The 26,493-nt window shown below is 45.1% G+C and overlaps 1 protein-coding gene across 3 annotated transcripts in view; it reads right to left on the reverse strand.

Annotated features, from left to right (window-relative positions):
• PIDD1 (p53-induced death domain protein 1) overlaps window positions 1–25,413 on the reverse strand; it is a 93,088-nt gene extending 67,675 nt beyond the window's left edge. For 2 of the 3 annotated variants that reach the window (XM_075326903.1, XM_075326901.1), the window contains exon 1: window positions 8,013–8,211. The gene's annotated coding sequence lies outside the window, so the exon portion shown is untranslated. Of the gene's footprint in view, window positions 1–8,012; window positions 8,212–25,304 lie in introns of those variants that run through there. The other variant, XM_075326902.1, reaches the window with a different exon arrangement.
• Between the last annotated feature and the right edge of the window lie 1,080 nt (window positions 25,414–26,493).

Below are 26,493 nucleotides of genomic sequence, written 5' to 3' on the forward strand. Positions count from 1 at the left end.
CCAGTGACTAGTCCCGAGGGTGTTATATCCCCTGACTAGTCCACCCTCTTATCATGTTAGCACACCCACAGGGGCATACTAACATGCTATTCAATTTAGCATCACCAGCGTTGACGCCCGTACCTGTGTTTGCTGTGACCACACTTCTGACTGCCGAGCACTTCCAGTCCAGTAGACCTCTCTGAAGCCAGGACGCGTGCACCCAGCTTCATACTGCGCATGGCTGGAAGTGCCGGGCATTCAGAAATGCGGTCATATCGAACACAAGTACGCTCTGCACCGCTCGTGATGTTGCATTGAATAGCATATTAGTACGCCCCTGTGGGTGTGCTGCCATGCTAAGGCGGCGGACTATTTGGGGAATATTATGCTCTTGTGACTAGTCCCTGCGCTCATTAGCATATGATAAAAGATCTTTAGAAATACTTCTTCTAAAGATCTCTTTATCTATGCTAGTGTATACAGGGACGGTTAGGCAGGGATTAGCATCATGCACAAAACTGCTTGTGGTTCTGAATGCATATTGCACCTGACCAGTTCACTTGAAGGAAGGATGAATGGACAAATGTACTGAGACATTCTTGTTTACAGTCTGCTGTCGTCTACCAGGATGGTGAAGATGAAACGAGGGTGGCACTTCAGCAAAACAATGATCCCAAACACACAGCCAAGGAAACTCTCAGTTGGTTCCAGAGAAAGAAAATAAAGCTGCTGCAATGGCTGATCCGATCCCCTGACCTGAATCCAACAGAAAATTTATGGAAGGAACTAAACGTCAGAGTTCATAGAAGGAGCCCACAGGACTTTCAGGATTTGAAGAGTGTTTGTGTGTAAGAATGGACCAAAATCACACCTGAGCAATGCATGCGGCTAGTTTCTCCACACAGGAGGCATCTTGAAGCTGTCATCACCAACAAAGGCTTTTGCACAAAGTATTAATGACATTTCAGTAAGCGTCTTCAATACTTTTTCCCTGTGTCATTTCTCGTTATTTAACATCACTAAATTGATGGACATCTATGGTTTGATTTAATTCCTGTGTGCACTGGATGGGTGAGAAGTTATGTCAATGGCACTTTTAGAGGACGCTCACACGAGTGTATGACTCGGACGAGTGCAATGAGAGAAAATTTCGCATTGCACTTGGACCAATGTTATTCAATGAGGGAGAGCAGATGGTCAGCTTTTCTCGCATCCAGATTCTGCATGAGAGAAAAATCGCAGGATGCTGCGATTGTCTGCAGGAGCTGTGTAACCTGCACCCATACAAGTCTATGGGTGCGAAAGAATCATTGCACTGCACTCGGATGATATTGGCGCTAATCACATCAGCTGACAATGGAGGAGATGGGGAGAATAATCTCTCCCTTTCCTCCGCAGCTGTGATCCGATTGCAGGATGGGATCACAGTTGCATGACACTCGGCTCACGCTGGCAGCAGAGTCTGAGACGGGGGTCATTAGCATATCGCATCCAATGCGCTTGCATTGGATGCCATAACATCGTGTGAATCCAGCCTTAGGGCCGTGCGCATGTACATGCTGAATATTCTGCAGCAATTTGACAGCACATGTGCGCTTCAAATCGCTGCAGAAACACTGCGTAATGGATGCAGTGTTTCAGAAGAAAAAAAAGCTGATTTCATTCGCTAAGGCTGCTGCCCCCACCATAGACAGAGTGGGAGCTGCATCCAAAGCGCACGGAATAATTGACATGCTGCTTTTTTGAACGCACGGATTTGGGTAAAAATGTTAGCATCCAAATCGCTGCGTTCAAAAAAGCAACATGCGCACGTCTCATACACAATCTACATAGATTGTTCAGGGGACACAGGACGCATGCATTTACGCTGCAGTGCAATACGCAGCGTAAATGCATGTAATTACGCAACATGCGCACAGCACATGCCCCTGGAGGTATGTTTGCTTACAATATTGGTGACGTGGTCAATACTTATTTCACTATATATATATATATATATATATATATATATATATATATATATATATATATATATAATCCAGCTCAGAAAGGCATTGGGAACAACACCAGAGGCTCTAAGCACCAGCTGCTAGTGGATAGAGCAGTCGCTCAAGACTCAAGATCCAGACAGACCAATCTCAGCACAGCCTGGATTGACTATAGGAAAGCCTATGACTCAATGCCACACACATGGATCTGTGAATGCTTGGCTCTCTACAATGTCAACAGGAAATTAAGAACCTTCCTCAGCAACTCAATGGGGCTATGGAGGACAACACTGGAAGTCAACTCAAGGCAACTAGCACAAGTGTCCATCAAATGTGGCATATACCAAGGTGATGCACTATCCCCATTGCTGTTCTGCATAGGCTTAAATCCCCTCAGTCAGATAATAACGGAGTCTGGCTATGGATACAAGTTCAAGAGTGGAAGCATCATCAGCCACCTACTCTACATGGATGACATCAAGCTGTATGCGAAAAATGAACGAGACATCAGTTCACTGATACACCTGACCAGGATATACAGCAAAGACATTGGGATGTCCTTCGGACTGGAGAAGTGTGGCCGGCTGGTCATAAAGAGAGGCAAGCTAGTAAAGACTGATGGAGTAGAACTACCGGCAGGGCACATAGCAGATGTACAAACCTGCTACAAGTACCTTGGCATCCCACAGGGATACGGTAACCACGATGAGGAGGCAAGGAAAGCAGCAACATCCAAATACCATCAAAGGGTAAGACAGGTCCTAAAGAGCCAGATCAATGGGAAGAATAAGATCCTCGCCATCAATACATACGCTCTGCCAGTTACCAGATACCCTGCTGGCATAGTGTGCTGGCCAAAAGAAGAAATGGAAGCTGCAGATGTGAAGACCCGGAAGCTCCTCACAATGCATGGTGGTCTCCACCCCAAGTCAAACACCCAAAGATTGTATACCAACAGAAAGGAGGGTGGTCGAGCCTTGATAGGTGTCCAAGCCACCATCATGGATGAAACAAGAAGTATCCAGGAATACATCAGAAAAATGGCACCAAAAGATGAAATGCTGAAGGAGAGCCTAAGACAGCAACAACAACAGTCCGAGAAGGAAGAACATGAAGTGCCATGGCAAGACAAGCTGCTGCATGGGATGTACCATAGACAGATAATGGAGGCGGCTGACATGAAGAAATCATATCAATGGCTGGAGAAAGCTGGATTCCAGGACAGCACAGAGGCACTAATCATAGCAGCACAAGAGCAGGCGCTAAGTACCAGATCCACAGAAGCAGGGCTCTACCACACAAGACAAGACCCAAGGTGTAGACTATGTAAAGAAACCACGGAAATGATCCAACATATAGTGGAAGGATGCAAAATACAAACAGGAACAGCGTATACCGAACGCCACAACCAAGTAGCGGGAATTGTATACAGGAATATCTGTACAGCGTATGGGCTAAGTCCCCCTACGTCCAGGTGGGAGACCCCAGAAAAAGTGGTGGAGAATGAAAGGGCTAAAATCCTGTGGGACTTCAAGATCCAGACAGATAAGCAAGTGGTAGCTAACCAACCAGATATCGCAATAGTAGACAAGGGTCAGAAGACAGCAATGATAATAGATGTGGCAGCGCCTAATGACAGTAACATCAGAAAGAAAGAATATGAGAAGCTGGAGAAATACCAGGGCCTTAAAGAACAACTGGAGAAGATGTGGAAGGTGAAGGTAACAGTGATTCCAGTGGTGATAGGAGCACTTGGAGCAGTGACCCCTAAGTTGGAAAAATGGCTGCAACAGATTCCAGGAGCAACATCTGAGCTCTCTGTCCAGAAAAGCGCAGTGCTGGGAACAACTAAGATCCTGCGCAGAACCCTCAAACTCCCAGGCCTCTGGTAGAGGACCCGAGAATGAGGAAGGACAAATAACCACCCTCAGGGGGTGAGAAGGTAATTTTTTTTTATACATACCTATATATGTAGAGGGTGAAATAAGTATTGACCAATTGACTATATCACCAATATATATATATATTTATTTATTTATTCACTTATATAGTGCCAGTAATTCCATAGTGCTTTACATATATCAGCAGCACTTTCCCCATTGGGGCTCACAATCTTACAATCTAAACTCCCTATCAGTAGGTCTTTGGAGTATAGATAGATAGATTTATAAACACTTTATATATTATGTATAAAATTTGGCAATGATGTCATTTTTAAATCCCTAAACTTGTGATGTATTTTGGCACAGACCTGTCCTTACATGTTTTATCATAGACTTGGCCTCTATTGCTGCGGTATTTTTACCGCGGTTTTGCCGCGGGTTGGTACATGTGTTTTAATGCATTCAATGCAATAAAGCACATTGAAAAAAAGAAAAAAAAGTCATTTCCTTCTTAGATAGATAGTAGATAGATAGATAAATAGACAGATAGAAGAATAGATAGAGGGATAGATAGAGGACAGATCAATCAACAATCGACACGCTGAATTTCTCCCAGCGGTAGTGTGTTCACATTACCGGCCGTGAGAAATGACCTGTGGTTACCTCTCTGCAGGCTCGTTACGAGGCTGCATTCAGTACAGTGTCAGTCGCGGCTGGATGCAAGCGACGTGGGACATCGCTGTGGATTACACCGGAGCTGTGTGTTGGGAGGGGTTAATAAAATGGTGAAAGAGGGGCTTTTTTGTGTTTTATTTAAAATAAAGGATTTTTCGGTGTGTGTGTTTATTCACTTTACTTATGGGTTAATCATGAAAGCTGTCTCATAGACGCTGCCATGATTAAAGCCTGGACTTAGTGGCAGCGATGCGCTGCCATTAACTCATTATTACCCTGATTGCCACCGCATCACGGCAACAGGAAGAGCCGGGACACTCCGGGATTGCCGCATAATGGATGCGACATTCCCGGGGCAGCTGTGGCTGATCTTCTCGGCTGCGGGAGGAGGGGGGCATTAACCCTGTCTCTCGGTCTCCCCAGCCTGAGAATACTGGGACGCCGCTGTGTGTTTACCTCGGCTGGATGGTAAAAATATGACGGAGCCCACGTGTTTTTTTTGTTATATGTCCGTTTGATTTCTATATGTATTCTATGTCTGTGTGTTAGTGTAATGTGTGTGTATTCTATGTCTGTGTCTGTGATGTGTGTGTGTTTACTCTGCTCCGCTTCCTCTTCCTGTCATAATGACATAACTTCCCTGCAAAACGCAGGCAGCGATGAACATTATGTCCCGAAACCGCAAAATACTGGAGGGAATAACGCATGAAAACGCAATGAACCGCACAGAATTTGCTACCTGCGTTATTCCCTGCGGGATTTCACGATTACATTACAGTCAATGGAGTGAAATGCCGCAGCGATGTGCGGAAAAGTAGTGACATGCAATTGTTTTTGCTGCGGGAATCTCGCAGCAAAATATGCAGCTGTCAAAATCCGCATAGTGCACAGCATTTTTTTTCCCATAGGATTTGCTGGTGAATCACTGCAGAGATGTTATGAACATAACATGCAGCGAAACATGCAGCAAAAACGCAGGAAATCCACGGCAAAAAACGGTAAGTGCGCACAGGGCCTAAAGCCTGCTTTACACACTACAATATATCTTACGATGTGTCGGCGGGGTCACGTCGTAAGTGACGCACATCCAGCATCGTAAGGTACATTGTAGCGTGTAACAGCTACGTGTAATTGCGATTGAACGGTAAAACGTTCATCGCACGCACGTCGTTCATTCCTCAGAAATTGAACGTGAGGTTGTTCATCGTACCCGGGGTAGCACACATCGCAGTGTGTGACACCCCGGGAATGATGAACAGATCTTACCTGTGTCCTGCGGCTCCCGGCCAGCAATGCGGAAGGAAGGAGGTGGGCGGGATGTTTACCCTCCGCTTCTATTGCCAGCTGCCGCGTGACGTCGCTGTGACGCCGAACGTCCCTTCCACTCCAGGAAGTGGACGTTCGCCGCCCACATCGAGGTCGTATGGACGGGTAAGTACGTGTGACGGGGGTTAATCGTTTGTGCGGCACATTCAACAAAATTGAACGTGCTGCACATACGATGGGGGCGGTTACGATCGCATACGATATTGTATGCAGAATCGTAACATGTAAAGCAGGCTAAAGCAGGCTTTAGGCCCGTTTACATGCACTAATACAAACTATATAATGAAAAAAATGATTAATGTGACCACTCGGTCTCCATAGAAGTTGGAAATTGATGTCAGTGTGGCGCCCTGGACTAGCCAGGGGCCACAGGTAACAACACACACACACCCCCACCCCCAGCAGTTTACAGCAGTCATACCCAGTGAGACCTGATTTCCTCCCTCGGGTTCAGACAGACACACCAGGTGGGTGGAGTCAGGCAGATGGACACGCCCACCGAGGAGTCTAGCTGGTCTGAGGCAGGAAACAAGGCAGTGAAGTCCAGGCAGAGGAAGAGAGAGGTCTGCAGAGAGGCAGACGCAGACTGGGGCCTAGGTTGGAGCCTAGGGCCCTCGTGTAGACAGTCAGGCAGATGGTAGTGGCCGTCTGCGGGAGCCAGGATGACAGTCTTGGTGGAACCGTAGGTAGCCGGGGTTGGGCGGTGGCCCACCGGTACCTAACCGGGGAGCCAGCTGGAAACCAGAGCGCAGGAAGAGCGTACAAGAAAGTGCAGGAAAGGACTTACACTACCAAACTGGGGTCAGGGGAAAAAACACCGCAGCAGTCTGTGGGACCCGTCCATCCAGCCGTTTGTTTTACCAGAGACTCCGTGTACGTTACTGGCTGAGTGAGTACCACCGTGCCGTCTGGCACCGCGCTGCCCCGTGACCCTGCACCCGGCCAGGCCCCGCAACCCACCTTCCGACCTCCACCACCGGGCCCCGGGACCACCAAAACCCCCTACCCACGGAGGGGAGAAAACATTTCAGCTGCTCCCTGTCAACGCTCCCGGGATCCCCGTACAGAGCAGCAGTGGTGCCCCAACCTCACCACAAACCGTGGGTGGCGTCACGAACAATATCCCTAAACCAAACCACCCCTTTCACTCACAGGCGAGGAGTGCCGCTCGAATCCCCGGGATCCGGCCCACCGCTCGAGCCACCGACTGAGCGAGCAGCAGCAGCCGATCCCGAGCAGTGGGTGAGCGCAGCGTCCCCTTCCTGCCCGCGACATCAGCACATTCCCTGATTACACGAGGAAATGCTGAGCGCAACAATTATTTTTTAGGGTGTATAAAAGATGTTAATACAAGGGTATTGCGCAAATGTTGGCTGATCGCTGCATCACAGCACAATCGTTTTCTATAGACATAACCCGCTTATCTTGTCTGTAAAGACCACAATATGGAGCCATTTTAATAAACAATATAGGAAAGAAGTCCAGCGCAGTCCTCAGGATGTAGACTTTAAAATCATCAATATTTATTTATGAAATCCAATAAAATCCATAAAGTGAAAAGCGGTCAGCAAAAAATATACAGGGGATAGAGATATGGAGACCCCACAGAACTACGCGTTTCGACACATAGTCTTACTCATGTTCATGTTTGGAACATGAGTAAGACTATGTGTCGAAACGCGTAGTTCTGTGTGGTCTCCATATCTGTATCCCCTGTATATTTTTTGCTGACCGCTTTTCACTTTATGGATTTTATTGGATTTCATAAATAAATATTGATGATTTTAAAGTCTACATCCTGAGGACTGCGCTGGACTTCTTTCCTATATTGTAGAATTGGCTGCCAAGCTTTCCCTGCACTGGGTCCACAAAGACAGCGGTGAACAGCAACTCGGTGAGCTGAACTTTTTTCTTCATTTTAATAAACAATCCTTCTCCCACTATGGTCCGCAAGATCAGCCCTTGGGGTGCACACCATTATACGATACAAAGTAAGGAGTGGGAACATGATCGTGCACGTACACACTATTTGCACTACTTATAGCTGACAATAAACCCCTTTTACATAATATACAGTATATATATATTATATATATATATATATATTGATATATTATTAGCTGGAGGAGCTAATATAGATGCAAGTTTGACTACTCACAAAGTAGGAGGGTTGGTGGCCGGTGTGACTCACTGAAGGTATCCTTTGTTCTTCATTGAAGCCGTCTCACATGCAGCGTGCAGAGTAGCAGGGGTCACATATTTTTCTGTAACAATTAAGGGTTAAATGTGCCATTTTGCACACATTTCATGATCTCTGCAGCTGATCTATGTGTTTCAGTAGAGTCCCTTTTTTTTTAACTTCCTGGTTACATGAGGCTTGGGTGACGAAATGTGGGCAGGAGCAAAGAGCTGCCCCCTCCCCCTCCCTTCCCTATTCAGATCCCAGAACCAAATGTGCTGCCGCAAAACCTGAGCCCCCCACAGCAAATGTGATCATGGTGACATTGTTAGGCTATGTGCCCACTTTGCGTTTTTACCTGCGTTTCAGCTGCGTTTTGAACTGCAGCGTTTTCATGCCAAAATGCATGCATTTTGATTTTCAAGCAAAGTCTATGGGAAATGGGGATTTCTTGTCCGCACTTTGCTGTTCAAAACGCTGCGTTTAATTTGCATATTTTTGGGCAAAAACTCAGCGTTCAAAGAAGCAGCATGTCAGTTGTTTTTGCCATTTGGGCTGCATTTTGCTAACATTGAAGTCAATGAGAAGTTGCAAAAAGCAAGAAACATCAAAATTCCAGCGTTTTACTGCTTTTTAGCTGCAGAAAACATGCGTTTATGACATCAGAATAATGGAATGATATGTCCCTTTACACACACATAGTCCGACAATTAAATTAATCAAAAATATTAATTTATTGTTATTTTAGCCATAAATAGTATAAAACCCGCTATAATTATATTAAATATAACTATTTTCATTATGATTTAATAATTTATATTTGTTTGTTTTTTCCTTTTTTCATAATGTTTGACTGTTTAAACTTTATTTAGCAGTGTCTTTATGTTCAAAATGCACCTGTCTTTATGCAATGGAAAAGCATGTAAAAAGCACTAAAAACGCGGCTAAAACGCGGTAAAAACGTACACGTATTTATCGCGTTTCTGTGGCCAAAAGCAACTTTGGCAAAAGCAATTTCTGCCAGAGGATGCGTTTAGAACTGCAACTACGACGACGCAAAGTGCGGACATAGCCTTAGGGGTACTTTGCACACTAAAGCGGGCTTTACACGCTACGAGATCGCTACAGCGATCTCGTTGGGGTCACGGATTTTGTGACGCACATCCGGCCGCTGTAGCGATCTCGTTGTGTGTGACTCCTAGGAGCAATTTTGGATCGTTGCAAAAATGTCCAAAATCGCTCCTCGTTGACATGGGGGTCCATTCTCAAATATCGCTGCTGTCGCGTGGGCGAAGTTGTTCCTTGTTCCTGCGGCAGCACACATCGCTATGTGTGACGCCGCAGGAACGAGGAACCTCACCTTACCTGCCACACGCCAGCAATGAGGAAGGAAGGAGGTGGGCGGGGTGTTCGTCTCGCTCATCTCCGCCCCTCCGCTTTTATTGGCCGGCTGCTTAGTGACGTCGCGGTGACGTCGATGTGATGCCGAACGTCCCTCCCCCTTGAGGGAGGGATTGTTCGCCAGTCACAGCGATGCCGCCGACCAGGTAAGTGCGTGTGACGCTGCCTTAGCGATAATGTTCGCTGCGGCAGCGATCACAAAATATCGGCATAACGATAGGGGCGGGTGCTATCATGCTCGCCATCGCTAGCATCGGCTAGCGATGTCGCAGCGTGTAAAGCACCCTTAAGATATCGCAAGCCGATGCTGCGATGCCGAGCGCGATAGTCCCCGCCCCCGTCGCAGCTGCGATATCATTGTGATAGCTGCCGTAGCGAATATTATCGCTACAGCAGCTTCACATGCACTCACCTGCCCTGCGACGTCGCTCTCGTCGGCGACCCGCCTCCTTGCTAAGGGGGCGGGGCGTGCGGCGTCACTGCGACGTCACACAGCAGGCGTCCAATAGGAGCGGAGGGGCGGAGATGAGCGGGATGTAAACATCCCGCCCACCTCCTTCTTTCCGCATAGCCGACGGGAGCCGCGGTGACGCAGGTAGATGTTCCTCACTCCTGCGACTTCACACACAGCGACGTGTGCTGCCGCAGGAAAGAGGAACAACATCGGACCGTCGCGTCAGCGTAATTATGGAATTCGTTAACGCTACACCGATGATACGATTACGACGCTTTTGCGCTCGTTAATCAGATCATCTAGGATTTACACACTACGATGTCGAGAGCGACACAGGAAGTGCGTCACTTTCGACATGACCCCACTGACATCGCACCTGCGATGTCGTAGTGTGCAAAGCCAGCCTAAGGCCCCCTTCACACGTCCGTGATACACGTGCGTGTTTGGTCCGTTTCCGTATATGCCGGAGACACGGCCAAACGTGCACCAATGTTAATCTATGATTGTGGTCACACGTGCGTTATTTCATTATGTCCGTGTGTGCGTGTCCGTGATCCGTATGTTTTTGCGTTTTGCACGGATGCATGTCCGTTATCTGCACGGAGCACGCACACATGGACACAATGAAAGTCTATGGGTATGTGCACACACGTTAGTAAACACGTATGCATCTACCTATAGTCCGTGTCCGTTTGGTGTTTTTATTTCTAGTGATGTCGGCTATTCTTTCTATTTCTGTGTATGTCGGTCAATCTCCCTGAGTCCGTCAGTCGGTCTCTCTGTCGGTCTCTCTGTCCCTCTCTCACAGTCTGTCAGTCAGTTTCCCCCCCTCTCTCATACTTACCGTTCCCCAATCACCGGCGCGGCGCTGCACGGCATTCACACTGCTGCGGCGGCTTTTACTATTTTGAAAAAGCCGGCCGCTCATTAAACAATCTCCTATTCCCTGCTTTCCCCGCCCACCGGCGCCTATGATTGGTTGCAGTGAGACACGCCCCCACGCTGAGTGACAGGTGCCTCACTGCACCCAATCACAGCAGCCGGTGGGCGTGTCTATACTGTGCAGTAAAATAAATAAATAAATAAATAATTAAAAAAAATAACGGCGTGCGGTCCCCCCCAATTTTAATGCCAGCCAGATAAAGCCATACGGCTGAAGGCTGGTATTCTCAGGATGGGGAGCTCCACGTTATGGGGAGCCCCCCACCCTAACAATATCAGTCAGCAGCCGCCCAGAATTGCCGCATACATTATATGCGACAGTTCTGGGGCTGTACCCGGCTCTTCCCGATTTGCTCTGGTGCTTTGCAAATCGGGGTAATAAGGAGTTAATGGCAGCCCATAGCTGCCACTAAATCCTAGATTAATCATGTCAGGCGTCTCCCCGAGATTCCTTTCATGATTAATCTGTAAATTACAGTAAATAAACACACACACCAGAAAAAATCCTTTATTAGAAATAAAAAACACACACATATACCCTGGTTCAACAATTTAATCAGCCCGAAAAAGCCCTCCATGTCCGGCGTAATCCAGGATGGTCCAGCGTCGCATCCAACTCTGCTGCATGGAGGTGACCGGAGCTGCAGAAGACACCGCCGCTCCTGTCACCTCCACGCAGCAACTGAGGTGAGAAGCGCGATCAGCTGAGCTGTCACTGAGGTTACCCGCTGTCAATGGATCCAGTGACAGCAGGTAACCTCAGTGACAGCTCAGCTGATCGCGCGGCTGTCTTCATTTGCCGTGTGGAGGTGACCGGAGCGGCGGTGTCTTCTGCAGCTCCTGTCACCTCCATGCAGCAGAGCTGGATGCGACGCTGGACCATCCTGGATGACGCCGGACATGGAGGGCTTTTTCGGGCTGATTAAATTGTTGAACCAGGGTATATGAGTGTGTTTTTGATTTCTAATAAAGGATTTTTTCGTGTGTGTGTGTTTATTTACTGTAATTTACAGATTAATCATGAAAGGAATCTCACAGACGCCTGACATGATTAATCTAGGATTTAGTGGCAGCTATGGGCTGCCATTAACTCCTTATTACCCCGATTTGCCAAAGCACCAGGGCAAATCGGGAAGAGCCGGGTACAGCCCCAGAACTGTCGCATATAATGTATGCGGCAATTCTGGGCGGCTGCTGACTGATATTGTTAGGGTGGGGGGCTCCCCATAACGTGGAGCTCCCCATCCTGAGAATACCAGCCTTCAGCCGTATGGCTTTATCTGGCTGGCATTAAAATTGGGGGGGACCGCACGCCGTTTTTTTAAAATTATTTATTTATTTATTTTACTGCACAGTATAGACACGCCCACCGGCTGCTGTGATTGGGTGCAGTGTGACACCTGTCACTCAGCGTGGGGGCGTGTCTCACTGCAACCAATCATAGGCGCCGGTGGGCGGGGAAAGCAGGGAATAGGAGATTGTTTAATGAGCGGCCGGCTTTTTCAAAATAGTAAAAGCCGCCGCAGCAGTGTGAACGCCGTGCAGCGCAGCGCCGGGGATCGAGGAACGGTGAGTATGAGAGAGGGGGGGAAACTTCAGTCACTCGGGGGATTAGCGGTCACCGGTGAATCCTTCACAGGTGACCGCTAATCAGTACTCGACACAGACAGAGCCGCGGTATGAGGATGAAGTCGGGTGAAGTTCACCCGAGTTCATTCTCATCGCGCAACTCTGTCTGCTGTCAGCCGACATTTATAAACGACATTGTGCATCACACACACGGACATTACACACGGACATTCCACGTACACATACACGTTAATTCCACACGCACACACGGACGTTCTACACACAAACACGGCTAGCATACGCAATTCACACAGGTGCCACACGGACCATAAAAACGGACACAAAAACGGGACACGGACCCGAAAAACGGCCCGTAACACACGTGCGTGTTTTTCACGGACGTGTGAAGGGGGCCTTAGGCTGTGTTCATATGGCCATTTGGGATCTGTTGGTTACAAATTCCAAGAAAAAAAGGATACTAAACAGATACTTGAGTTTCTGTTTTTAAATGGCCCCAATTGGAAGTACCCATTTAAATATGGAAACTTTAGTATCCAATTATTATCCGTTTGCACCAATTATTTTTTCTAGTTTTCTGAGCATACTCAACACTTAAGGCCCTGTGCGCACGCTGCTTTTTTTGTTGCTTTTTTGGTGCAGTTTGTGATCCTAAACTGCATGTATGACCATCCCCAGCAAAGTCTATGAGAAATCCGAACGGCTTTGCACACGTTGCTTCTTTTTTGCCTGCAGTTTTGGTTGCAGAAAAAAGAAGCAGCATGTCACTTGTTTTCACAAAACGCAGGCAAAAACACATGCAAAAACGAACCAAACCGCAGGCAAACATGCACCAAACTGCACGCAAAAACACATGCAAAAACGCACAAAACTCAGGCAAAAACGCACAAAAATGCAGGCAAAAATGAAGGCAACAAATCAATAAAATGCAGGCAAAAAAGCACCAAAAGGCTGGCAAAAAAAGCACCGAAAACGCTGCCTTTTTTGATGCGTTTTTTGATTCAGAGGTTCGTTTTTCTGCCAGCGGGTGCGTTTTTCGCTGGAGAAACAAAACTGCAGTGTGTGCACATACCCTAAAAAGAATCCCATAAACAGAAAGCATAACAGATTCCCATCCATTATGATCTGTTTCCCATTGACTTTAATGGTGGAAAAAAAACAGAAGAAGAGGCCAATTAATTATGACCAGTGGTATACACTTCAGTGTTAGGCCCTCTTCACATGTCCATGGTTCCGCTACATGTGGCATTTTTTTCCACGGATACCACACATACCCATAATAAGCTATGGCGCTCTTTATATGTCCGATCACAAGTCCCTATAAAAGTCTATGGGTCTATGAAAAACACATTCAGCACACAAATGGCGTCAGTGTACAGTTCATATGTTCTACGTTTTTAACATTGAAAGTGTAGGAGAAGCTTTGTCATTTCTTTATATCTTTATCCCTTCAAGGGTCCCTTCTGATTAGAGGGGTTCAGAGGATGAATCTCTAGCATCAACTGAACTTCCATTATTTTTCTTAGCTTTGGTATTATTAAATTAGAGGCTGATAAAGTCCCTATAGATTGCAATCATGGTAACAAGTAAATTACCCAGATCCCAGGACATTACAGCACCGCACAGTAATTACATGTGTGTGAACGTCTAAGCATATGTGTCAGCCTTTTCTGTTCTTTAGCAGTAAACATGGACCCCATTATATTGTTCGTTATGTAAACCTCATAAATATTTACATATCATCATTTATAGAGGGAAGTCATTGTTTTTTTATACTGGAAATAATAGGAAATGCATTACTTTTCTGCCATCTGGTGGTTAAAAGAATAAAAGAGAATGCGTACTGCAAGTGACTGTAAGATCATATTCACGCCCAGTACTGTGACACAACTAGATCCTACTACAACAGCAGGTTCCTAAGATAAGACAAGAGGCAAATGTACCAAGCTAGAGGAAGCACAAAAATGATGTACGTGGCAGGTGCCACATTTATTAAGGGGTTAGATACCTTTTACATATCACTAAATGCTTTAATAAAGTGTCTGGGAAAGAGGATGTTTGTAAGCTATACCAGATATATTAACTGTTAGTATTAGTGATGAGCAGCCATTACCATGCTGAGAACTTGCTACTCGTAACTAGTGATGAGCGGGCACTACCATGCTCAGGTGCTCAGTACTCATAACTAGTGATGAGCGGGCACTACCATGCTCGGGTGCTCGGTACTCATAACTAGTGATGAGCGGGCACTACCATGCTCAGGTGCTCAGTACTCGTGACTAGTGATGAGCGGGCACTATCATGCTCAGGTGCTCAGTACTCATAACTAGTGATGAGTGAGCACTACCATGCTCAGGTGCTCAGTACTCATACCTAGTGATGAGCGGGCACTACCATGCTCGGGTGCTCGGTACTCGTAACTAGTGATGAGCGGGCACTACCATGCTCGGGTGCTCAGTACTAGTAACTAGTGATGAGTGGGCACTACCATGCTCGGGTGCTCAGTACTAGTAACTAGTGATGAGCGGGCACTACCATGCTCGGGTGCTCGGTACTCGTAACTAGTGATGAGTGGGCACTACCATGCTCAGGTGCTCAGTACTCATAACTAGTGATGAGCGGGCACTACCATGCTCAGGTGCTCAGTACTCGTAACTAGTGATGAGCGGGCACTACCATGCTCGGTTGCTCAGTACTCATACCTAGTGATGAGTGGGCACTACCATGCTCAGATGCTCGGTGCTCGTGATGAGTGATGAGCGAGCACTACCATGCTCGGGTACTCAGTACTCGTAACTAGTGATGAGTGGGCACTACCATGCTCAGGTGCTCAGTACTCATAACTAGTGATGAGCGGGCACTACCATGCTCGGGTGCTCGGTACTCATAACTAGTGATGAGTGGGCACTACCATGCTCAGGTGCTCAGTACTCGTAACTAGTGATGAGCGGGCACTACCATGTAATGTTATAAGACAACTAAAGTCCAACGAAACAAAAATTGTGTGTTTTCTTAGAATAATCACTTGTGTGACCATGAGGTCAGCAAGGTTTCAGACAATGTTATGCCATAAAGTGCAGCTTTGGTCTGAAAACAACAGGAATTTGGAATGATCACTGGTTGAGATTTCATGAGCTGAATCTATTCCTTTGTGATTTTTTTCTTCTGTTTGACTTATGTTAGTCAAGCACAGTGATAGAGAAAAAAACAATTCTCAAAGTTTATGATGAGTGATGACATCAGCCCCTTGTCCAACTGATGAGAGGCTGTCTTTTCAAAAACAGCCCCTCACATATCCCAATAATTATGTTGTTTTTTTTCTCTCCAGCTGAAGACATCTGAATGCACATACTATGTCACCATTATTTTATCCTGTGCTATGCTACGATGGAGGAACTTTGTTGGAACATTTTTGATAATAAATTGGTGTGTGTTTTTTTCTTTCCATTTACTGGGTTAGTAATAGAGGTGTTTGACAGACACCTCTCCATTACTAACGCCAGGGCTTGATGCCAATTGACATTACACAGCTGACATAAACTCTCAAAAATATTACCCCGATTACAACCACACCAGAATAAATCGGCAATAGCCAAGATGAAGTGCCAGAATTCTTATATGCCAAATCTGTGGCAGCTGCAGGCTGGTATTTTTAGGCTGGGAAGGGTTAAATAACCATGGACTTCCCCAGTCTGATAATGTCAGCCCCCAGCTGTCTGCTTTACCTTGGCTGGGTATCTAAAATGAAGGGGGACACCTAACATCATTTGTTAAATTAATTATTTGTTTATTTAATTCCCAGTAGAAACACTGGAGTCCATGCATACTCCCCATGCTGTTCCCATCTATTTCAGTGATTTCCATGACACCCAGCTCTTCTATTAGGGTCTTCTGGTAAAATGTTTGAGTTCCCCATTGACTTCCATTATACTCATTACTCGAATCGAGCCCATCTGAGCATCTGACCTGCTTGACTCAAATAACAAGCACTCTTTAAGGGGCTTTGCTACGTGACTTAGGATAAAAAAAAAAACAAAACAAAACAGAAATTACATTTCCAGACACATGTTTCTGTGTGTTTAACCCTCTTCAGTGCAAGGCTAAAGAACAGGTGTCGTTGGGAGAGAAGCCTCTAACTAGAGATCTACGGGGGATTGTTTATCCTTGTGGAGAGTGTCAAGTCATCTCAGAGAGACTTATAGGTCATGCAATGTTCTTCTGTGAATTTAAATGTGCAAATAGCCTCATCAGAGAAGGACTAGGAGTTTCTGGTTTGGAATTTTATTGTATGTAATATGACAACGCCCTTTAAAGGGAACCTGACATCTCAAATGTGCTGCCCGACCCACAGGCAGTATGTGTCAGGCTCTGGCTACATTATTTCAGCCACATATGTTCAACTCTGAAACACCGTTTAATAGCTGCCAGGAATTGAGCCATACAGAACAATAGTGGGACAGGTGGATACCCGGCGGCTCCTCTCCCCCCCCCCCCCCCCCCCGTTGCCCTGGAATGATATTTCTCTCCCTATACATGAACATCGTAGTAGACCTACCACTCCAGGACAGCAGGCTTGGAGAAGCCGCCGTGCATCCGCCTATGCCTCTATTCTTCTGTGCAGCTCGGTCCCCGGAGGCTATTAAAGTATGTCTTTTTCTGAAACTCCGCAAAATTTTACAGTTAAACATATCCAGCATCTAATACGTGGATCGGGCAGTATGTATAAGCTGTCAGGTTCCCTTTAAAGAGTTGATATTAACTTGTAGGATCACCAAGCTACGACTTGTCTACTTTGGCCACATCATACGAAGAGAGCAATCACTGGAGAAAGCAATTATGGTCAGAAGAATAGAAGGAACAAGATGAAGAGGAAGCTCAGCAATGTGATGGCTTGATACAATTAAAATAATGGTGAAGAACCTAATAAATCTATCTAGGCTGCACAAGATCGATCTTCCTACAGAGCGTTCATCCATCAAGTCACCACTGTTTGAGATTGAGCTGAATAATACATCCAATAGGTTGCACTTGAGCTCCCATCCTCTTCTTCTGTAGGAGGCTATTTAAATAGGTTTTTATTCTTGCACTGTGATGTCTCTGTCTACATGATAATATCACTGTCTATATTATTCCTGTGCTAATTATCCCTTCACTGTGACATTACTATATATGTACCGTATTTTCTGGCGTATAAGATGACTTTTTAACCCCTGAAAATATTCTCAAAAGTAGGGGGTCGTCTTATACGGCGGGTGCCATCTTGTAGGGTGGTGCACGGTGCTGTTGTTGACATCATGGCTTTAATGCAGTTGAATGCTTTACGGCAGCGGCGTAAAGCATCCAACTGCAGTAAGGCGCTGATAGCAGCGGCGGCCTTGTTTATTGGACACGATCATGGAGGGGTCTATTTGCCTGAGGTCCGCAAAAACCACCCCTTGATGATCACGTCCGTGCATGGAGCTGCCGCTGCTGTCAGCGCTCATAAAAGCTTAAGGCTGCTTTACACCAGACAATCTATCGTGCGATAGATCGTCGGGGTCACGGTTTTTTTGACGCACATCCGGCATCGCTGGCAATGCCGGCCTGTGTGACACCTCCTAGCCACGCAGTATCGCTCACAAATCGTGAGTCGTGTACTGGTCGCTAGGTTCCATAATATCGTTTAATTTAGTTGTTCATCATTTCCGTGGTAGCACACGTCGCTCCGTGTGACACCCCGGGAACGATGAACAGCAGCTCACCTGCGTCACGCGGCCGCCGCTGGCTATGTGAAGAAAGGAGGTGGGCGGGATGTTTACGTCTCGCTCATCTCCGCCCCTCCGCTTCCATTGGCCGGCGGCTGTGTGACGTTGCTGTGACGCCGAACGTCCCTCCCACTCCAGGAAGTGGACGTTCGCCGCCCACAGCGTGGTCGCACAAGAGGTAAGTACGTGTGACGGGGGTTACCGACTTTGTGCGACACGGGAAGCGATTTGCCCGTGACGCAAAAAGGACGGGGGCGGGTACGATCGATTGTGAAATCGCACAATTGGTCGTACCGTGTAAAGCAGCCTTTACACTCTACAGAAGTGAGAGTACCCAGCTGACCATAAGAGCTTATACTCTATAGGAGAGAGAGGACCCTGCTGACCATAAGAGCTTACACTCTACAGAAGAGAGAGGACCTTACTGACCATGAGAGCTTACACTCTACAGAAGAGAGAAATGACCCCTTTGACCAAAATAACTTACACTCTACCGAAGAGAGAAAGGACCCCACTGACCACAAGAGCTTGCACTCTACAGAAGAAGGAGACTTACCCATTGACTCTTTAGATAGAAAATTACTCTGCTGTAAAAAATTGTGCTCCAGTGGGAACTGCTGATTAATGATTGCCCAGGTTCTGACCATCACTGTACAAGGTATGATAATCCAGTTGATATCATGGAGTGTCGGAGGAAAAAGGAGAACCCGGAGGAAACCCATGCAAACATGGGGAGAATATACAGACTCCTTGCAGACTCCTTGCAGAAGTCCTTGGAGGAATTTGAACCAAGGATTGCAAAACAGTAGTGCTAACCACTGAGCCACTGTGCTGCCCATAACATAAAGTCAGGGATTATAAGGGGTTATAGTCAGATGTGTGAGTAAATAGACAAAAACTGGGTGAGGAAAAGCCAAACTCAACTACAAAGGTGAGGTTGATGAAGATAATTTCATGTCAAGACAGAGCACAGCAAAAAGGTGCAACAATTTCAAGCAGACGGGGCTTCAAGAATTTTTGTGCAAGGAATTTTAAAGATGCACCAAGAAATGGGCTACATTGAGAGCTGAACATGCCGTGAAGGAAACAGTGCAGCAGATGAAAGACAGAACATGAATCAGAAAATCTCCCTCAGCGCCATCAGCTCAGCACTTATTACAACCAATAGATCCCAGTGATGGTATTGGAGTCAGGCTGACACCTCGGCTACAGTCAGGTTCATTCATTTAAAGGTCAGTAATGTAGAAATAACCATCAGCCGTGTGATAAAAGAAAATGTTATAAAATACCCTGTTCAGGAAGAGGTAATTGAAAATTATATAATTTATAATTAACTCCTTCATGCACTGATACTCTAATAATATGTAGAATATAATGTTCTGACAATATTGATAGTGACATTTTAATTGTTGTGTATGAAAACATAAAGCTGCTCCCCCAGATTATCTCCCCAGCTTCATATATTAAGCAGAGTTAGGCTATGTGCGCACGTTGCGTAAATACATGCAGTTACGCTGCGCTTTGTAGCCTTATATACATAGCCTTATAGCACGTCTATATGAAATGCACTGTGACGAAATAACAGCGTCCTGTCCCTTTAAATTCAGTGTGTTCCATGACAACTGGTCAGCAGCCAATAAGATTGCTGTATTTGAAAGAATAAACACAAGCAAACTGTCACTCGTCCTCAGTCTGTTGCAGACAGTGACCAGTGGAGGTGTATATCGGTGAGTAGCCGCCATCACATCCCCTGATGACCTGACACTGATCTCCTCGATGCTTCTTTCCTGTTATCTGGAATCCGCTGATGATTTTATCATTTCACCTAAACTCAAAATAGGCGAGAACAGCGGACACAGCAGAGAATTCTGCCACAACAGCTGCTGTCACCGGCCACCAGGGGGCGCTATTCAGTACAATCTGTATTTACTGGTGCACTGTGCTCCCCCTAGTGGCTGCAGGAAAGCAGAATATTATGTTTAGGTTACACAGGACACTTCTGCCGGTCTTATTTATTGGGGCATTATTTACCATTAATGTCAGTGGAATTAGTGTCCTGTTATTGGGGGTCCGGCTCTATGTGCTGGTAATGAAGTCACTTTCGCTGTCATTTTTGTGGGGTTACCTGTATTTATTTGCATGAAGAACATAGAAATCCATGTATGCCATATATCTTTATATACAGGCCCCAGTAGAATCCAATGCACAATGTTTTCTATGTGGTATTACCTATACTGGATACTACAAACACCCAGTAAAGACTTGATTTGCTCATGTTGCCTCCATGTATGGGTGTAATGGGGTCCGATACCTGGGGGGACGCTCACTATGAATATGTGTGGGAAGCTGCAGTGTTTTTGTCTTTAACCCCTTCAGCCCCCGGGCACTTTCCGTTTTTGCGTTTTTGTTTTTTGCTCCCCTTCTTCCGAGAGGTGTAACTTTTTTATTTTTCCGTCAATCTTGCCATATGAGGGCTTGATTTTTGCGGGACGAGTTGTACTTTTAAATGAAACCATAAGTTTTACCATATAGTGTACTGGAAAACGGCAAAAAAATTTCAAGTGCGGAATAATTGCAAAAAAAGTGTGATCGTACAATAGTTTTTGGGATATTTTATTCACTGTGTTCACTATATGGTAAAACTGAAATATCTATGTGATGCCTCAGGACAGTGCGAGTTTGTAGACACCAAACATGTGTAGGTTTACTTGTATCTAAGGGGTTAAAAAAAAATTCACAAGCTTATCCAAAAAAAGTGGCGCACGTTTTGCGCCATTTTCCAAAACCCGTAGCGTTCTCATTTTTCAGGATCTGAGGCTCATTGATGGCTTCTTTTTTGCGTCTCGACCTGATGTTTTTAACGGTACCATTTTTGCGCAGATGCTACGTTTTCATCGCCCTTTATTGTATTTTGCGCAAAATTTTCGGCAACCAAAAAACGTAATTTTGGCGTTTGGAATTTTTTTGCCGCTACGCCGTTTACTGATCAGATTCATTGATTTTATATTTTGATAGATCGGGCATTTCTGAACACGGCGATACCAAATATGTGTATATTTTTTATTTTTTTTAACCCTTTCATTTTCAATGGGGTGCAAGGGGGGTGATTTGAACTTTTAGGGGTTTTTATTTTTTTTTAATTTTTTAAAACTTTTTTTTTACTTTTTTTTTTAATTTTACTAGTCCCCCTAGGGGGCTATAGCGATCAGCAATCCGATCGCTCTGCACTATCTGCAGATCTCAGCTACAGAGCTGAGAACTGCAGATTTGCTGCTTTACTTTCAATGCCGGCTGTATTCCAGCATTGAGAGGAAGTGAGTCATGTTAGCTACAGGCGTCATCACATGACCCTGTGCTACCATGGCAACCATCAAAAGTCACGTGATCATGTCACGTGACTTCCGGTGGGGGCGGGGTTAGTGACTTTCATGGTGGCGCCCATATACATATCGCTGCCAGATTTTGGCAGCAAAATGTAAGGGGTTAATGGCCGCGGGTGGAAGCGACTCCACCCGCGGCTAGCAGGCACACATGTCAGCTGTTGATAACAGCTGATATGTGCGCGGATCGCCGCCGCCTGCCAGCAGCAGGGGGGCGGGGCTTACCGGCACACGACCCATGACGTACCCAGTACGTCATGGGTCGTTAAGGGGTTAATAGATCTGTACCTAAACCTTTTTTGGATTTACAGATTTTCCTATGGATTCGTCAGTACAGGACATTTACAGGATGGCAGCGAGCTGCAGCTCTCTGGAGGTCCGCAGCTTTACTATACACGGACCCTCGCCCTATTGTCCATCCCTGATGAGTGATGAGTGGACACTCACCGGATTCTGTTTTCTTTAGGATGTCTACCGCCGCCGGGAATGCGTCTTCGGTTCTGGATATTTCTCATGTGAGATTATTATTTTATATAATGAGAATTTCCAGTTAATCTGAGAATCATAGTATCATTCCTATAGCCGGCATTTAATAATCCAGAACATGTATTAGTCCAGCACAGAATTACAGCGCATTGCAGATTGAGCAGAAAGTCAGTTAAAAAATAGTTTTCTATAGTAATTTGTGTGATTTTCTGTGCACAGAATAATTCAGAATCCAGCAGGTCACAGTGATTTGGGTTAAAGGAGTTTCCCTGTAATTTTAAAGGGAACCTGTCATCAGAAATTTAGCTATAAACCTAAAAGTTCCCCCTCTGCAGCTCCTGGGCTGCATTCTAGCAAGGTTCCTCTAGTTTTTCTGGCCCCTTTTATACCAAAATAAACACTTTATAAAGTTGTACCTTTTGCTATGTAAATTTTGTAAATTATCCATGGGGGCGGGCTCTCTGCTGACCGTTGCTGTTCCTCCTGCCGATTTACGCCGCCCCCGAACGCTGAATTTCATATCTCAAGACGCCGCCCCTGGGCGCCCGAGGTCCTGCGCATGCGCTGTGCGACTGTAGCGGGACTGCGTACTGCGTGCTCGTGTGACCGCTGGTGACGTTTTGCGCAGGCACGAGGTTATGGGCGGTGCTGTGAGTGTCATCAGCAAGTGCCGCCCATAACCTCGTGACCGCACTTTCTCCTCTGCCTCCAGCGTTCTGCGCCAGCCAAATGACCAGACGTCACCTCCTTTCCATCGTACCCTGCAGCAGGAAATAGATGGGAGGAGCGGAGAGGATCTGAGCGACGTACAGAGGGGAGAGCGCGGCCACGAAAGTATGGGCGGGCACTTGCAATGCAATCACAGCGCCGCCCATACTCTCGTGCCTGCGACCACGTCACCAGGTGTCCCGGCGTGCACGGAACCTCGGATTCAGTGGGCGGCGTCCTGAGGGATGATTTGGAGCGTGGGGGGACGGCGTAAGGGACAGCAATGGACGCCAGACGGCCAGCCCCCATGGAGAATTTACAAGATTTTCATACCAAAAGGTATAACTTTATAAAGTATTTATTTTGGTTCAAAAGGGGACACAAAAAGTATAGAAACCTTACTAGAATGCAGCCCAGGAGCTGCAGAGGGGGAAACATTTAGGTTGAAAGCCAAATTTCTGATGACAGGTTCCCTTTAAGGATTTGATGCCTTCTGGATATTGTATGTTTGATCCCATTATCTGCTTGTGTTTTCTCTCCAGCTTGTCCCAGCACCAAGGAAGAGGCAGAAGATCAGCTTCTCATCTACTGCACCAGATTCCTCGCATCACCGATCTTCAAGATGGAGGTGACTGATCACACCGCATATTATGTCCTCATGTTCTGTCCATAGATGTAAAGATCTCAATATGCAATTAACTGACTCTTCTTTTCTTAGCGCCTGATGCAGACCATCCACGAAGCCCAGGAAAAATATCTGCCGTTTCCTTTATATGAAAAAAGACCTGAGCCGCAATCAGTGACGCCAGAAGAGTAGAATGAAGAGGTAGAAGATGGGAAAGAAAACACTAAGAAAACACCAGAGCAGCAGAATGAACTGGTGATAACGGAACCTATGAAGTATCGGGAGGTGAAAGACCTGGAAGAAGATGAGAAAGAAGACACTAAGAAGAAAAAAAAGAAAGATTCAGGAATTAAACGAAGAATGGTGCAAAATACGACAACAAGCATTCAGAACTAGCCGGCAAAGAGACAAAGACTTCCGATCCAGCCGGCAAAGAGATAACAAGTTCAGAACCAGCCGGCCAGGAAACAACGAGTTCAGAACCAGCTGACACGGAGACGAGTTCAGAACCAGCCGGCACAGAGTCAACAAGTTCAGAACCAGCCGGCACAGAGTCTACGAGTTCAGAACCAGCTGGCAAAGAGACAATGAGTTCAGAAACAGCCGGCGCAGAGTCAACGAGTTCAGAACCAGCAAGCACAGAGTCAACAAGTTCAGAACCAGCTGGCAAAGAGACAATGAGTTCAGAACCAGCCGGCGCAGAGTCAACGAGTTCAGAACCAGCCGGCAAAGAGACAACGAGTTCAGAGCCAGCGGCAAAGAGACAACAAGTTCAGAACCAGCCGGCACAGAGTCAACGAGTTCAGAACCAGCTGGCACTGTGTCAACAATTTCAGAACCAACTGGCACAGATTCAATGAGTTTAGAACCAGCCGGCACAGAGTCAACAAGTTCAGAATCAGCCGCCATAGAGATAGATGATCAGCCAGCAGTCCATGTTCAAATACATCAGCAGCAACCTCAGAAAATTAAGAAACATCATGTGGAACATCCTCCTCAAACCGATGTGACGCTGATGGACTGTGTGGCCCCAACATACAAGCTGCAAGAATATCAACAGCATCAAATCTAGTAAGTATAATAATAATAAAAAACATAAAATAGCAATTATTAGGTTTAGAAATAGGTTAAAAATGTAGTAAAAACATTAAAAAGACTTATATAGTAGGAGCAGTAATATAGTATCTAATATCATAATAAGAGCAGTAACTCTAACATTAATTGTAAATTATGACAATTAGAGCCATAAAAATAATCTCACAAGGTTTGATCCAGGATTCTCGGACTTATCGCCTTTTCCTAGGGTCGAGAAGGAATTTTTCCCCCTGAGACACAAATTGGCTGAATGTGTCTGGGGGTTTTGCCTTCTCCTGGATCAACAGCTTTAGTAATACAAATCTAAGTTATAATTTTAGTAAAGTATTAATACAAATGTTAGTAATAATAAAATAGCAATAATCCAAAGATATCTAGAATAAAATATTACAAAGTAGAATAATAATAATAGAATAGTAATAAGATCAGTAAAATAGCAACAAACTAAAAATAGCATAAATAATAGTAGTAATAATAATAATAATATTACAGTATTTATAGTAATGACTACAATAATTAGTATATAATTAATAGGAACTAGGGGATTTGATCCAGGGTCCTCAGACTGATCGCCTTTTTCCGGAGTCGAGAAGGAATTTTTCCCCTGTGACATGAATTGGCTGAATGTGTCCAGAGGTTTTTGCCTTCTTCTGGATCAACAGTTTTAGGAATAGGGATCTAATTAATAGTAAATAGAGCAATAATAGAAATATTGGTACTAATAATCAGAATACTAGAAAGAATAAGTTACAAAGGATAAAAATAGTATTAATAAAATAGTAATACAACTTATAATATTACATTATTATTAGGAATAATATAATAAAAACATAATACATTATTAGGTACCGTCAGATTTGATCCAGGGTTCTCGGACTGATCGCCTTTTCACGGGGTTGAGAAGGAATTTTTCCCCTATGACATGATTTGGCTGAATGTGTCCAGGGGTTTTTGTCTTCTTCTGGATCAACAGCTTTAGGAATAGGGATCTAATTAATAGTAAATAGAGAAATAATAAAAATAATAGTAATAATAATCATAATATTAGAAAGAATAAATTGAAAAGCATATAGTATTTTAAAAAATAATAGTAATAGAAATTATATTACATTATTAGGAATAATATAATAATAACAACATAATACATTATTAGGCACCAGCAGGTTTGATCCAAGGTTCTTGGACTGATCGCCTTTTCAAGGGGTCGAGAAGGAATTTTTCCCCTTGACACAAATTGGCTGGATGTGTCCGGGGGTTTTTCACCTTTTTCTTGATCAACAGCTTCAATTCTAGTGATTTTATAGTACTAGAGTAATGATAGTAATGATAAGTATAATAATATTGTAATAGTAATGAATAGCTTACTAGGATAATAATAATAAGAATAATATAAATACAATAAATAGGTTAGTGTAGGGCCCCATCTGATGAGGTCGCCTTGTTGTTGGCAGATGGGCTTGCACAATTTGGTTAAAATGTGCACTAAGAACCTCACATTTATAAGTATAGTAAATATGGCAGTAATAAAAGGTAGAATATTGTAAATATAACTTTGTGTCATGTCTTTTATTTTCCTGCAATAAAGAAAAACAGAAAATCAAACACATTAGGAAACATTTGTCTTTCATTGTAGCAATGAAACGCATGATCTAGATGATGCCCACACATGCCGCTAGGTAGTCCTAATGTAAAGTGTACCACTGGTGCCCGATCAGCTAGTAATTGTGAGCTATGGGAATGATGAGTCCAGTTGTTCTCATCTGCATATACTCTTATAGGCAGTGGGATGCACAGTGCGCTTACAATGTCCAATCAAGTCTGTTAAATGTCCACTGATCGGCCACATCCAGTCGATCGTCCGTCATTTAATGGTCTTACTAGATCGGCCGACCATCGCACTTCCAGACGCACAGAATACAGTTGGTACAAATCGATTTGCACGAACCAGTATATCGGCCATGTCAGTAATCTACAGCCGCTGAACGCCCTGAGAACCGTTTCCCTCCTCTGCGGATCTCAGGGCTCTCAGATTACTGAT

Source organism: Anomaloglossus baeobatrachus, chromosome 10 (genome assembly GCF_048569485.1).
Source record: "Anomaloglossus baeobatrachus isolate aAnoBae1 chromosome 10, aAnoBae1.hap1, whole genome shotgun sequence".
In the NCBI taxonomy this organism is placed as follows: Eukaryota; Metazoa; Chordata; class Amphibia; order Anura; family Aromobatidae; genus Anomaloglossus; species Anomaloglossus baeobatrachus.